The sequence below is a fragment of the Carcharhinus amblyrhynchos genome, unplaced genomic scaffold (assembly GCF_965287045.1).
Source record: "Carcharhinus amblyrhynchos unplaced genomic scaffold, sCarAmb.v2.hapA scaffold_477, whole genome shotgun sequence".
NCBI lineage: Eukaryota > Metazoa > Chordata > Chondrichthyes > Carcharhiniformes > Carcharhinidae > Carcharhinus > Carcharhinus amblyrhynchos.
The window spans coordinates 72,278-84,714 of NW_027650217.1; the positions used below are offsets into that span (position 1 = coordinate 72,278).

Below are 12,437 nucleotides of genomic sequence, written 5' to 3' on the forward strand. Positions count from 1 at the left end.
AGCACACCCCCCACTCCCAGCAGCACACCCCCCACTCCCAGCAGCACACCCCCCACTCCCAGCAGCACACCCCCCACTCCCAGCAGCACGCCCCCCACTCCCAGCAGCACGCCCTCCACTCCCAGCAGCACGCCCCCCACTCCCAGCAGCACACCCCCCCTCCCAGCAGCACACCCCCCACTCCCAGCAGCACACCCCCCACTCCCAGCAGCACACCCCCCACTCCCAGCAGCACACCCCCCACTCCCAGCAGCACACCCCCCACTCCCAGCAGCACACCCCCCACTCCCAGCAGCACACCCCCCACTCCCAGCAGCACACCCCCCACTCCCAGCAGCACACCCCCCACTCCCAGCAGCACACCCTCCACTCCCAGCAGCACACCCTCCACTCCCAGCAGCACACCCGCCACTCCCAGCAGCACACCCTCCACTCCCAGCAGCACACCCTCCACTCCCAGCAGCACACCCTCCACTCCCAGCAGCACACCCCTCCACTCCCAGCAGCACACATTCCACTCCCAGCAGCACGCCCTCCACTCCCAGCAGCACGCCCTCCACTCCCAGCAGCACGCCCTCCACTCCCAGCAGCACGCCCTCCACTCCCAGCAGCACGCCCTCCACTCCCAGCAGCACGCCCTCCACTCCCAGCAGCACGCCCTCCACTCCCAGCAGCACGCCCTCCACTCCCAGCAGCACGCCCTCCACTCCCAGCAGCACGCCCTCCACTCCCAGCAGCACGCCCTCCACTCCCAGCAGCACGCCCTCCACTCCCAGCAGCACGCCCTCCACTCCCAGCAGCACCCCCTCCACTCCCAGCAGCACACCCCCCCTCCCAGCAGCACACCCCCCCCTCCCAGCAGCACACCCCCCCCACTCCCAGCAGCACACCCCCCACTCCCAGCAGCACACCCCCCCCCACTCCCAGCAGCGCACCCCCCCCACTCCCAGCAGCACACCCTCCACTCCCAGCAGCGCACACCCTCCACTCCCAGCAGCGCACACCCTCCACTCCCAGCAGCACCCCCCCCACTCCCAGCAGCACACCCTCCACTCCCAGCAGCGCACCCCCTCCACTCCCAGCAGCACACCCCCCTCCCAGCAGCACACCCCCCCTCCCAGCAGCACACCCCCCCCACTCCCAGCAGCACACCCCCCCAGTCCCAGCAGCACACCCCCCACTCCCAGCAGCACACCCCCCCCACTCCCAGCAGCACACCCCCCCAGTCCCAGCAGCACACCCCCCCACTCCCAGCAGCACACCCCCCCCAGTCCCAGCAGCACACCCCCCCCCCCACTCCCAGCAGCACCCCCCCACTCGCAGCAGCACACCCCCCTACCCCCAACAGCGCTCCCCCCTCCCAGCAGTGCATCCTCCACTCCCAGCAGCACACCCCTCCAGCCCCAGCAGCACCACCTTACCCCCCCTGCAACCCCCACTGACACCCACACGGCCAACGCAGCACCAGCCTTCCTGGAAACCTGCCGTTGCCCAACGTCACTCAGGAAGGAGATTCACTCGGTAAATGTGGCAACATCCGAGATCAAATGTGACGTCACACCCAGTCTCTGCAAACAGCAGGTCATGACAAAGGTCATGACCCATCGCTCACCCCAGGGGTGTTTGTTGGGGACAGCATGGAGGGAGCTTTACTCTGTACCTAACCCCATGCTGTACCTGTCCTGGGAGTGTTTGATTGGGGACAGTGTAGAGGGAGCTTTACTCTGTATCTAACCCCGTGCTGTACCTGTCCTGGGAGTGTTTGATGGGGGACAGTGTAGAGGGAGCTTTACTCTGTATCTAACCCCGTACTGTACCTGTCCTGGGAGTGTTTGATGGGGACAGTGTAGAGGGAGCTTTACTCTGTATCTAACCCCGTGCTGTACCTGTCCTGGAAGTGTTTGATGGGGGGACAGTGTAGAGGGAGCTTTACTCTGTATCTAACCCCGTGCTGTACCTGTCCTGGAAGTGTTTGATGGGGGGACAGTGTAGAGGGAGCTTTACTCTGTATCTAACCCCGTGCTGTACCTGTCCTGGGAGTGTTTGATGGGGGACAGTGTAGAGGGAGCTTTACTCTGTATCTAACCCCGTGCTGTACCTGTCCTGGGAGTGTTTGATGGGGGACAGTGTAGGGGGAGCTTTACTCTGTATCTAACCCCGTGCTGTACCTGTCCTGGGAGTGTTTGATGGGGGATAGTGTAGAGGGCGCTTTACTCTGTATCTAACCCCGTGCTGTACCTGTCCTGGGAGTGTTTGATGGGGACACTGTAGAGGGAGCTTTACTCTGTATCTAACCCTGTACTGTACCTGTCCTGGAAGTGTTTGATGGGGGGACAGTGTAGAGGGAGCTTTACTCTGTATCTAACCCCATGCTGTACCTGTCCTGGAAGTGTTTGATGGGGGGACAGTGTAGAGGGAGCTTTACTCTGTATCTAACCCCGTGCTGTCCCTGTCCTGGGAGTGTTTGATTGGGGACAGTGTAGAGGGCGCTTTACTCTGTATCTAACCCCGTGCTGTACCTGTCCTGGGAGTGTTTGATGGGGGACAGTGTAGAGGGAGCTTTACTCTGTATCTAACCCCGTGCTGTACCTGTCCTGGGAGTGTTTGATGGGGGACAGTGTAGGGGGAGCTTTACTCTGTATCTAACCCCGTGCTGTACCTGTCCTGGGAGTGTTTGATGGGGGATAGTGTAGAGGGCGCTTTACTCTGTATCTAACCCCGTGCTGTACCTGTCCTGGGAGTGTTTGATGGGGGACAGTGTAGAGGGAGCTTTACTCTGTATCTAACCCCGTGCTGTACCTGTCCTGGGAGTGTTTGATGGGGGACAGTGTAGGGGGAGCTTTACTCTGTATCTAACCCCGTGCTGTACCTGTCCTGGGAGTGTTTGATGGGGGACAGTGTAGAGGGAGCTTTACTCTGTATCTAACCCCGTACTGTACCTGTCCTGGGAGTGTTTGATGGGGGACAGTGTAGAGGGAGCTTTACTCTGTATCTAACCCCGTACTGTACCTGTCCTGGGAGTGTTTGATGGGGACACTGTAGAGGGAGCTTTACTCTGTATCTAACCCCGTACTGTACCTGTCCTGGAAGTGTTTGATGGGGGGACAGTGTAGAGGGAGCTTTACTCTGTATCTAACCCCGTGCTGTACCTGTCCTGGAAGTGTTTGATGGGGGGACAGTGTAGAGGGAGCTTTACTCTGTATCTAACCCCGTGCTGTCCCTGTCCTGGGAGTGTTTGATTGGGGACAGTGTAGAGGGCGCTTTACTCTGTATCTAACCCCGTGCTGTACCTGTCCTGGGAGTGTTTGATGGGGGACAGTGTAGAGGGAGCTTTACTCTGTATCTAACCCCGTGCTGTACCTGTCCTGGGAGTGTTTGATGGGGGACAGTGTAGGGGGAGCTTTACTCTGTATCTAACCCCGTGCTGTACCTGTCCTGGGAGTGTTTGATGGGGGATAGTGTAGAGGGCGCTTTACTCTGTATCTAACCCCGTGCTGTCCCTGTCCTGGGAGTGTTTGATGGGGGACAGTGTAGAGGGAGCTTTACTCTGTATCTAACCCCGTGCTGTACCTGTCCTGGGAGTGTTTGATGGGGGACAGTGTAGGGGGAGCTTTACTCTGTATCTAACCCCGTGCTGTACCTGTCCTGGGAGTGTTTGATGGGGGACAGTGTAGAGGGAGCTTTACTCTGTATCTAACCCCGTGCTGTACCTGTCCTGGGAGTGTTTGATGGGGGACAGTGTAGAGGGAGCTTTACTCTGTATCTAACCCCGTGCTGTACCTGTCCTGGGAGTGTTTGATGGGGGACAGTGTAGGGGGAGCTTTACTCTGAACCTGATCCCCTGACAGTATGGAACTTTGTCTTTTTTGGCTTTGGGATATTTTGGGCCTGGGTCACAGAGTGGAAATCTTGGAATGGACTCCGAGCCCACAATATTGTTTATTTATGGGTAGAAGATGGGTGAAGTTAGCCAACACATTTTGAAAGTGTTTTCGCCTATGTCGAAAATTATTTTTATTGTTCCTCTTCTCACCCACATCTCATTGTGCATTAATGTGGTCATAACATATTTGAGTTGCATCCCACATTATTGCAAAAGTGATTACACTGAAGGTTCATCTTTTATAGAAGTATATAATGAAAAGCAGATTGATTTCACTGACTCCTTCCAAGAAACATCTGACAACTGATGTTTCCTGGTATTCTGACGCCTATCGGGCCTGCACCTGACACAGAAGCCTGAGACCTCATCCAGTCACTGTGTTATTAATTCTTTTGACAGAACTGGATCTGAATGCAAGATAATTGGTTCTACCTTCATGTTATCAAATAGGTTAATATGGAAATTTTCCACCATCCCACCTTCTTCCCATACCCCTCAATCCCCACCTTCTCCCCTATTGCTTAATCCTACCTTCTTCATAGCTGCCTACAGTTCAATCTCTGCTCCCCCTCCCTAAATCCCTTCCCACTCCCCTCCATGCCCTTTGAAACTTTTTCCAAACCCTTCTCCTGAACCGTGTTTTTCATGACCCTCACATCCTCTAACCCAGCCTTGACCTTCCCTCATATATCTTCCTTTAGTTCACGCAGACTGACGGGAGGGGGTGCCGGCCCCTGTTATATCAGACGTTAATAATGGAGGTAGCCATACCCCAGCAGTCATTGCACTAGTGCAAACCAGGGGCTCCAGTCGTCTCCTGAGCCCATGGAATTCCTAATGTAGCATTCAGTTTGAGGGTGAGAAATGTAGGTCTGAGACAACTGTGCTAAACCTAAACAAGGGTAGTTATAAAGGAATGAGGGAAGAGTTGGCTGGAGTGGACTGGGAAAGGTGCGTGGCAGGAAAAATGTTTTATCAGCAATCTCAGACATTTATTCAAATAGTTCATGACTCATACCAAAGGTGTCTCGGTGTCCATGTGCATAGATCCCTGAAAGTTGGCACCCAGGTTGATAGGGTTGTTAAGAAGGTGTACGGTGTGTTAGCTTTTATTGGTAGAGGGATTGAGTTTCGGCACCATGAGATCATGTTGCAGCTGCACAAAACTCTGGTGTGGCCGCACTGGGAGTATTGCGTACAGTTCTGGTCGCCGCATTGTAAGAAGGACGTGGAAGCATTGGAAAGGGTGCAGAGGAGATTTACCAGGATGTTGCCTGGTATGGTGGGAAGGTCTTATGAGGAAAGATCGAGGAACCTGAGGCTGTTAGAGAGAAGAAGCTTAAGAGGTGACTTAATAGAGGCATATAAGATGATCAGACGATTAGATAGGGTGGACAGATGGAGATAGCTAGCACGAGGGGACATAACGTTATATTGAGGGGTGTTAGATATAGGACTGATGTCAGAGGTAGGTTCTTTACTCAGAGATTAGTAAGAGCGTGGAATGCCCTGCCTGCAACAGTAGTGGACTCACCAACATTAAGGGTATTTAAATGGTCATTGGATAAACATATAGATGATATTGGAATAGTGTAGGTTGGATGGGCTTTAGATTGGTTTCACAGGTTGGCGCAACATTGCGGGCTGAAGGGCCTGTACTGCGCTGTAATGTTCTATGTTCTATGGCTGATCATCAAATTCAATATCCTGATTTCCCCCCTACCCGTCCCATATCCCTTGAAAACTTTAGCCCCAAGAGCTATATCTAATATTTTCTTGAAATCAGGCAATGCTTTGGCCTCAACTACTTTCTGTGGTAGTGAATTCCACACACTCAGCACCCTGTGGGTGAAGAAATTTCTCCTCACCTCAGTTCTAAAAGATTTACCCCTTTTCCTCAAACTCACCCCTATTTCGGGACTCCCCCACCATCAGGAACATTCTTTCTGAATCTATCCTGTCTAACCCTGTTAGAATTTTATGAGTTTCTGTGAGTTCCCCTCTTCTAAATTCCAATGAATATAATTCTAACCGACTTAGTCTCTCCTCATATGACAGACCTGCCATCCCAGGAATCAGCCTGGTTAAACCTTCGCCGTACTCCCTCTATAGCAAGGACATCCTTCCTCAGATAAGGACACCAAAACTCCACACAATACTTCAGGTGTGGCCTCACCAACACCCTATACAATTGCAGCAAAAAAAAATCCCTATGCCTTTACTCAAAACGTGATGACACTAATAACCTTCCAAAATAATTGAGAGGCAGATGGGCAGAGGAAGTAACTCACTGGAGAAAAGGTGCTTGAGAACTAATGGGGCTGTAGGCCTCGGACCTGATGGGTTGCATCTCAGGACACTAAAGGAAGTAGCTGCAGAGATAGTGGATAGTAATCTTTCAAGAATCCTTAAATTCTGGAAAAGTCCCAGAGGATTGGAAAACTGCAAACTTATTCAAAAAGGGAGGGAGATAAAAAGACTGGTAACTATAAGCCAGTTAGTTTAACTTCTGTTAGAGTCCATTATGAAGCATATAATAGAGCATTTGGAAGTGTATAATATAATCAAATTGAGTCAGCATGGCCTCACAAAGAGGAAATCATGCCTGACCAATTTAGTAGAATTCTTTGAAGTGGTAATGAGCAGGATAGGTAAACCAGTAGGTGTAATTTACTCGGATTTCCAAAGAGCATCCGACAAGGTATCAAACAAAAGGCTACTTACTAATCTAAGAGCCCATGGTATTGGGGTAGTATATTAAAATGGCTAGAGGATTGGCTAACTGATAGAAGACAGAGAGTTGGGATAAGAGGGACATTTTATCTTAGCTGACTCAATTTGATTATACTATACGTTTCTAAACGCTCTGTGATTACATCCTTCATAGTGGACTCAAAGTTAAGATGGTGATCTGTAACTAGTGGAGTAAACACAGTAAGAAGTCTCACAACACTAGGTTAAAGTTCAACAGGTTTATTTGGTCGCAAAAGCTACTAGCTTTTGGAGCGCCTGCTGCTCTTTCATCAGGTAAGGAGCAGCACTCTGAAAGCTTGTAGCTTGGGCTACCAAATAAACCTGTTGTTCTTTAACCTGGTGTTGTGAGACTACTTACTGTGTTTACCCCAGTCCAACGCCGGCATCTCCACATCATGGCTAGTGGAGTATCACAGGGGTCAGTGCTGCGGCCACAACTATTTGCAATGTGTACCTGCTTACTGCTTAAGTCCAGATAGTGGATAGCGATGAGGACTGACAAAGGATACAGCAGGATATAGATCAGTGGAGACTTGGGCGGAGAGATGGCAGATGGAGTTTAATCCAGGCAAATGCGAGATAATGCATTTTGGAAGGTCTAATACAGATAGGAAATATACAGTAAATGGCAGAACCCTTAAGAGTATTGATAGGTGGAGGGATCTGGGCATACAGGTACACAGGTCACTGACAGTGGTAACGCAAATGGAGAAGATAGTCAAGAAGGCATACGGCATGTTTGCCTTCATCAGTCAGGGCATTGAGTTTAAAAATTGGCAAGTCATATTGCAGCTTTATAGAACCTTAGGCTGTACTTGGAATATCATGTTCAATTCTGGTCGCCACACTACCAGGAAGATGTAGAGGTTTTGGAGAGGAAACAGAAAAGATTTACCAGGATGTTGCCTGGTTTGGAGGGCATTAGCTATGAGGAGAGATTGGAGAAACTTGGTTTGTTCTCACTAGAGTGACGCGGGCCGAGGAGCGATCTGATAGAAGTCTACAAGATTGTGAGGGGCATGGACAGACTGGATAGTCAGAAGCTTTTTCCCAGGATGGAAGAGTCAATTACTAGGGTGCATAGGTTTAAGGTGCAAGGAGCAAGGTTTAAAGAGGATGTATGAGGCAGATCTTTTACCCTGAGAGTGGTGGGTGCCTGGAACTCGCTGCTGGGGGAGGTGGTGAAGCAGATACTTCAAAGGGGCACCTGGACAAAGACATGGATAGGATGGGAATGGAGGGATATGATCCCCAGAAGGGTAAGGGGTTTAGCTCATATGATGGCACAGTGGGTGCAGGCTTGGTGGGCCGAAGGGCTATTCCTGTGCTGTAATTTTCTTTGTTCTTCGTTCTTCTGTCGATGACTTTGATGAGGGAAGTGAATGTACGATTGCCAAGTTTGCGGATGACACAAAAATTGGTGGGAAGGCAAGTGGAGTGGATGATACAGAGGGGGATTATAGACAGGTTAGGTGAGTCGCAGTTAGATCGGAAGAATAAAGGAGCTGAATGTTATTTAAATAGAGAAAGACTGCAGGAAGTTCCAGCACAGCGGGTCTGGGAGTTCCTCATGCATAAATCACAGAAAGCTAGCACATAAGTTCAACAGATCAGAGGGAAGACAAACAGAATTTTGGTCTTTATTTCAAAGAGACTGGAGTAGAAAAATGGGGAAATTATGCTAGGCGCTAGTTAAACCCCACCTGGAATACAATGAACTGTCTTGGTCTCCTTATCTAAGGAAAGATATCCTGGCCATTGGAAGATTCACTCAGTTGTTTCCAGGTAAGGAGGGATTTTCTTATGAGGAGAGGTTGAGGAGGTCGGGCCTGTACCCTTTGGGAGTTTAGAACGAGAGGCGACCTTATTGAGACACATTGGATTCTCAGGGGGTGTTTGACAGAGTGGATGCTGAGAGGTTGTCTCCCCTTCTGGGACAGTCTAGGATCAGAGGGCATATTCTCAGAGTGAGGGGGCCGACCATTTCAAGTGGAGATGAGGAAGAATTTCTTCTCGAAGGGAAGTGAATGTGTGGAATCCTTTATCTCAGAGGGCTGGAGAGGGTGGGTCATTCAGGCTGAGACAGACAGATATTTAATCAGTAAGGGAGTCGAGGGTTATGGGGATAAGGTGAGAAAACGGAGGTGAGGATTCTCACATCAAATCAGTCATGACTTCAATGAACAGCAGAACAGAATCAATGGGCTGAATGGCCTTCTTCAGCTCCGACGGGGTTCTGTTCCTCTGCTGTTATATGCTTATAGACTATATAGATGGCTTTCGTCAATGCAATGGCTGATGGGATAGACCTGCCTCCATGGCTGTATCTTAGTTGACCTCGCTCTCCAGGCACCTTGTAGGAGGAAGTTGAATGCAGAATGTGGCCACACAATGATATGAGTGTCAGTGTCCTTGTTGTCTCTCTGTGCTCCCAGTTAACACACATGTTTCCTGTCACTATCTTCTATGCCAGCACTGTATGTGGAGCCCAGGAGCTGACTTCACGGCAGTATCAGTATTGTGGCATCGTGATCATTTCACCAGCCTCAGTGGCAATGGTGCTGGGAGACACTAGGGAGAGACTCTCCCTCTCTTTCTCCACTTCTCTCTCTCCCTTGCACTTCTTCCACTCTTTCTCTCTCTCCCTCACTCCTCTCTCTCCTCACTCCTTCTTCCTGTCTCCATCTGACTGTGCCTCTTTGTCTCTCAATCTCACTCACTCTCTCTCCCTTCCCTTCCTACTCTGTCTCTCTCTCTCTGTCCCTCTTTGGCTTCCCCTCTCTTTTTCACTCTCTCTGTCTCGGGTTCTCGCTCTCACTCGCTCTCTCCATCTTTTGCTCTCAGTATCTCCTCTCGCTCTGTATCTTTGTCTCTCTCTGCCTCTGTGTCCCTCTGTCTCTGTGTCTCATAGAACATAGAACCCCACAGTGCAGAAAGAGGCCCTTCGGCCCATCGAGTCTGCACCGAACACAATTCCACCCAGGCCCTACCCCCATATCCCTACATATTATACCCACTAATCCCTCTAACCTACACATCCCTGGACACTAAAGGCAATTTCTTAGCACGGCCAATCAACCTAACCCGCACATCTTTGGACTGTGGGAGGAAACCGGAGTACCCGGGGGAAACCCACGCAGACACGAGGAGAATGTGCAAACTCCACACAGACAGTGACCCGAGCCGGGAATTGAACCCAGGACCCTGGAGCTGTGAAGCAGCAGTGCTAACCACTGTGCTACTGTGTCTCCCTCTCTGTCTCTGTGTGTCTCTCTTTCTCTCTGTCTCTGTCTCTCTTTGTCTGTGTGTCTCTCTCTGTCTCTGTGTCTCTCTATCTCTGCATCTCCCTCTCTGTCTCTGTGTCTTTTGTGTTTTCACTCGCTTGCTCTCTCTTTCCCTTTCTTCCTCGCTCTCTCTTTCCCTTTCTTGCTCACTCTCTCTTACTCATTCTGTTATGCCGTTGCTCTCTTTCTCCCTGTCTCCAACTTGCTGCAGTAAGAAGTCTCACAAATTACTGTGTTTACCCCAGCCCATCATGTCCAGCTTGTTGCACCAGTCTGCTCGCGTTCTTGTGCCTCTCTCACTATTTTGCTGTGTCCAATTCTGTCTTTATTTTCTCATTGACTGAATCTGTGCCACTCCGAATATATGAATTCTCATTTACGGCATAAACCACCCCCCCTCCCCCCGATTAGATTCCAGTCTGTAACTCACTCCCGGGTATCTGTTATTCTATATATAAACCACCCCGAACCCCTCGATTAGATTCCAGTCTGTAACTCACTCCCGGGTATCTGTTATTCTATATATAAACCACCCCGAACCCCTCGATTAGATTCCAGTCTGTAACTCACTCCCGGGTATCTGTTATTCTATATATAAACCACCCCGAACCCCTCGATTAGATTCCGGTCTGTAACTCACTCTCGGGTATCAGTTACTCTATATATAAACCATCCCGAACCCCTCGATTAGATTCCAGTCTGTAACTCACTCTCGGGTATCAGTTACTCTATATATAAACCACCCCGAACCCCTCGATTAGATTCCAGTCTGTAACTCACTCCCGGGTACCTGTTATTCTATATATAAACCACCCCAAACCCCTCGATTAGATTCCAGTCTGTAACTCACTCCTGGGTATCTGTTATTCTATATATAAACCACCCCGAACCCCTCAATTAGATTCCAGTCTGTAACTCACTCCTGGGTATCTGTTACTCTATATATAAGCCCCCACCCCCCATGAAGCCCCTCAATGAGATGGATGAAAACTGAACGAGTTTTCTGAGCAGTCTCCTGAGTTTTGACGTTGCCCTTTTAAGAGCTCTGGGCTCCATGGGGACCGCTGGTTCTGAGCAATTAACTTTCTTTTGTTCAAGTTCAGAAAGCAAGAGGGAGGGGTTCATTTATCGAGTGTTGTGGTCTCAAAACCTCAAGCAATTTAACAATTGCGTCCTTTGTCTGTGTAAATTAAGATCTTTGTTTTTGAAATGATTGCTTTACATTCAAGTTCTGTCTTGTTGGAAGAAGCAACTATTGTTTCTCCCTGGATTGTTTCTCGTATTCCACCCACTGGAAACATCCGCTCGTAGAAAACCCCTGACTGTCCCAGACCCTGTCACCCTCTTGGCGCAGTGACCCACATTGGCACCCAGTCAGTCACTAACTCCACTTCTCAGAACTGAGCTTTCCTTGCAGATCCTCCATTTCCCTCCAATCTCCCACACACTACGTTTCAAGTCCAACAGGTTTATTTGGTAGCAAAAGCCATTAGCTTTCGGAGCACTGCTCCTTTGTTTGGTGTCTTTATATGCCCTGTTTCTGAACAGAACTCCCACTCACCTGATGAAGGCGCTCCCTCAGCACTGACCCTCCCACAGTGCGGTGCTCCCTCAGCACTGACCCTCCCACAGTGCGGCGCTCCCTCAGCACTGACCCTCCCACAGTGCGGCGCTCCCTCAGCACTGATCCTCTCACAGTGCGGCGCTCCCTCGGCACTGATCCTCTCACAGTGCGGCGCTCCCTCAGCACTGATCCTCTCACAGTGCGGCGCTCCCTCAGCACTGACCCTCCCACAGTGCGGCGCTCCCTCAGCACTGACCCTCCCACAGTGTGGCGCTCCCTCGGCACTGACCCACAGTGCAGCGTTCCCTCGGCACTGACCCTCGAACAGTGCAGCGCTCCCTCAGCACTGACCCTCCCACAGTACGGTGCTCCCTTGGCACTGACCCTCCCACAGTGCGGCGCTCCCTCAGCACTGACCCTCCCACAGTGCGGCGCTCCCTCGGCACTGACCCTCCCACAGTGCGGCGCTCCCTCGGCACTGACCCTCCCACAGTGCGGCGCTCCCTCGGCACTGACCCTCCCACAGTGCGGCGCTCCCTCGGCACTGACCCTCCCACAGTGCGGCGCTCCCTCGGCACTGACCCTCCCACAGTGCGGCGCTCCCTCGGCACTGTCCCTCCCACAGTGCGGCGCTCCCTCGGCACTGTCCCTCCCACAGTGCGGCGCTCCCTCGGCACTGACCCTCCCACAGTGCGGCGCTCCCTCGGCACTGACCCTCCCACAGTGCGGCGCTCCCTCGGCACTGACCCTCCCACAGCGCGGCGCTCCCTCAGCACTGACCCTCCCACAGTGCGGCGCTCCCTCAGCACTGACCCTCCCACAGCGCGGCGCTCCCTCAGCACCGACCCTCCCGCAGTGTGGCGCTCCCTCAGCACTGACCCACAGTGCGGCGCTCCCTCAGCACTGACCCTCCCACAGTGCGGCGCTCCCTCAGCACTGACCCTCCCCCAGT

At 51.7% G+C, this 12,437-nt stretch overlaps 1 protein-coding gene across 2 annotated transcripts in view; it reads left to right on the forward strand.

Moving 5' to 3' along the window:
- The window catches only part of LOC145339461 (synapsin-2-like), a 111,558-nt gene that overhangs the window by 55,453 nt on the left and 43,668 nt on the right, over nt 1-12,437 (forward strand). The window lies entirely within an intron of this gene.